General features: G+C 43.9%; 1 protein-coding gene across 1 annotated transcript in view; it reads right to left on the bottom strand.

Annotated features, from left to right (window-relative positions):
* The window catches only part of LOC308661404 (maestro heat-like repeat family member 5), a gene marked incomplete at both ends in the record, with an annotated part of 59038 nt that overhangs the window by 9032 nt on the left and 46633 nt on the right, over window positions 1–3373 (bottom strand). The gene's annotated exons all lie outside the window — the stretch shown is intronic.

Genomic DNA, 3373 nt, shown 5'->3' with positions numbered 1-3373 from the left:
CCTCCGTAAGCACCCCTGGTTTTACTTTCTTTTCTGGCACCTTAAAACTTAAATTATCTATTTTTTGTCTAGGAAATTGAGGAGTAAAAAAAGGTAAAGTTTCCCCTGCACATGCGTGCTAGTCGTTTCCAACTCTAGGGGCCGGTGCTCATCTCCGTTTCAAAGCCGAAGAGCCAGCGTTTGTCCAAAGACGTCTCCATGGTCATGTGGTCAGCATGACTAGACGCCAAAGGCGCACGGAATGCTGTTACCTTCCCACCGTAGTGGTCCCTATTTTTCTACTTGCATTTTTATGTGCTTTCGAACTGCTAGGTTGGCAGAAGCTGGGACGAGTAACAGGCGCTCACTCTGTTATGCGGCACTCGGGATTCGACCCGCAAACTGCTGACCATCTGATTGACAAGCTCAGCATCCTAACCCACTGAGCCACTGGGTCAAATGACACCCTTCAGGTATTTACAAAATATTATCATATCCACTTGGTTAAATGCCTGGCAATTCTCAAACATCCACATCATGATTGTCCCAAAGGTGCCTTTCCCAAAAAAGCAATGGGAGATTTTTATTTTCTTTCACAGGTAAACCTCCAAGTGGCCTCAATGACTCTTAGAGAGAGCACTAATGACCAACTGCAAGGAATATAAATCCTTCCATCCTCCACCAAACAGCCAGAACTGAAGAAGCTTCTTGGATGAGAAGTGAAATATATTCAAGGTAAAACAAAGTCCAGCTGTCTTTTGAAAAAGCACCTTTGGGACAATCATGACCTGGATGATTGAGAATCTCCATAGACATATCTGTTTAATTGTACTACTGTCCAGTCTTCATTTAGCTAGCTTGATAATCAGCACATCATTGGGTGCTTTCCTAAACACTTTGCTGAAATCAAGACATATTATGTCTACTGCATTCCCACTATCTATTATGGACATTTTGGTTTTTTTTTAAAAAAAACAAACCTGTTTGCTTTGGTTCTTTTGACTTCTGGCAACTGCCTGCAGTAGCCTACACAGAGGTGTTTTGTTTTTTGTTTTTTTTTGGCAGGAATATTTTGGAAATGGTTTGTCCTTGTCTCCTTCCTAGGACTGAGAGAGTTTGACTGACCAAGATCACCCAGCTGGAATCAAGCCTAATGAAGGACTAGGACTTAGGCTTTCTTGGTTTCTAGTCTTTAAACTCTACACCAAGCTGTTTTTCTATTAAGGAAATGCAATGGGTTGTGAGAACCTTGAACAATAGACTGAATTAAAATAAAGCTGGAAAGGACCTTGGAGGTCTTCTAGTCCAGCCCTCTGCTCAAGCAGCAGACCCTCTATCATTTCAGATAAGTGGCTGTGCAATCTCTTCTTAAAAACTTCCAGTGTTGGAGCATTCACCGCTTCTGGAGGCAGGTTGTTCCCCTGGTTAATTGTCCTCACTGTTAAGAAGTTCCTCCTTAGTTCCAGGTTGCTTCTCTCCTTTGGTTAGTTTCCATCCGTTGGTACTTGTCTTGCCTTCAGGTGATTTGGAGAATAGGTTGACACCCCCTCCTCTTCTTTGTGGCAGCCCCTCAAATACTGAAAGACTGCTATAAGTCTCCCCTATCTAGACTGGCCAAACCCAAGTCCTGCAACCGTTCTTTATATGTTTTAGTCTCCATGCCCTTAATCGTCTGAGTTGCTCTTCTCTGCACTTTTTCCAAAGTCTCAACATCTTTTTTGTAATGGTGGTGACCAAAACTGGATGCAACCCCACACAACACTCAGCTAAGAAAATCTGAGACCAGGGCGGAAATGTAACATGAGGAAAAATCTCAAACGTGATCCTTCCTTGTTTTCTGGAAGAGAAAGTCAGGATAGGTTCCATTCCCGTAACCCTACAATGAAAGTAGCATTCATAACTTTCATCATCTTTATCTGATAGGCCTGAATTGCCCACTCAAAACCAACCCCCCCCCCAAAAAAAACCAAAACAAAAAACAAAGTAAGATTAGTCTGGCAACTGTTTATCTTGACAATTCCATGCTAATTGTTGGTAACTGCTGTAAAATGCTTGCAGATCAACCTCTATGGTAGGATCTAGACCACTGTGTCCCAACCTTAGCAGCTTTCAGATGTGTGGACTTCAGTTCTCAGAATTCCCCAGCCACTATCCTGCCTGGGAGTTGAAATCCTCACGTCTTGAAATAGCCAAGGTTGAGAAGTACTATCTAGGCTAGTGTTTTTCAGTCTTCACAGATTTAAGGTGTAACAACAACAACAACAATGTTCAGACAAATGGCTGTCCAGTCTCCTCCTAAAAACATCCAGCGTTGGAGCATTCACAGCTTTTGGAGGCAGGTTGTTCCACTGATTAATTGTTCTCACTGTCAGGAAGTTTCTCCTTAGTTCTAGGTTTCTTCTCGGTTAGTTTCCACCCGTTGCTTCTTGTCCTGCCTTCAGGGGCTTTGGAGAATAAGTTGACTCCATCTTCTTTGTGGCAGCCCCTGAGATATTGGAACGCGGCTATCATATCATGTGTGGCGTTCACTTCCTGGACTTCTTCAGCCAGCAGTGTTGAAGTCCACACAACTTAAAGTGTCTGAGATCAAGCAACACCAGTCTAGGTTTTTCTAGACACGGAGAGCAATCATGTTTCTAGATACAGTGCATGGTATTCTAGATTTTCTAGACCGATGTGTGTTTTGGTGGAGCCGAAGAGAATGGCAACCTTCATTCTCTTCCACTCTCATCTGGCACTTCTCCAGGTCTCTCTAGGAGGGCTCAAGGATAGTCGTTCAGAATCAGAATACAGCTGGAAAGCATCTTGGAGGTCTTCTAGTCCAGCCTCCTGTTCAAGCAGGAGATCCTACACCATTTCTGACAAATGGCTGTCCAATCTCTTCTTGAAAACCTCCAGTGACGGAGCACCCACAATGTCTGGAGGCAAGCTATTCCACTGGTTAATTGTCCTCACTGTTAGGAAGTTTCTCCTGAATTCCAGGTTGCTTCTCTCCTGGATTACTTTCCATCCATGGTTTCTCATCTTGCCTCCTGCTGCTTTGGAGAATAAATTGACCCCCTCCTCTTTCTGGCAGACTCTCAAATACTCTCAAAGGATCGCCGGAAAGCTTACACCCTGCCTTATATTACTAGAACACAGTTGTTGCTGAACTATTTCTAAGCATTTTCGATAAAATCAGAATTCTGCAGATGGTTCTGGGAGAGAGAGAGGGAGAGAGAGAGAGAGACAGAGAGAGAGACACAGAGAGAGAGAGACAGAGAGAAGGACACAGAGAGAGAGAGACAGACAGAGAGACAGACAGAGAGAGAGAGACAGAGAGAGAGACAGAGAGAGAGAGACAGAGAGAAGGACACAGAGAGAGAGAGAGACAGACAGAGAGACAGAGACAGAG

The sequence above is a fragment of the Vipera berus genome (genome assembly GCF_964194415.1).
Source record: "Vipera berus genome assembly, chromosome: 2".
NCBI lineage: Eukaryota > Metazoa > Chordata > Lepidosauria > Squamata > Viperidae > Vipera > Vipera berus.
Note: the sequence above shows the minus strand (reverse complement) of the source record. Positions and strands in the feature narration are given on the sequence as shown.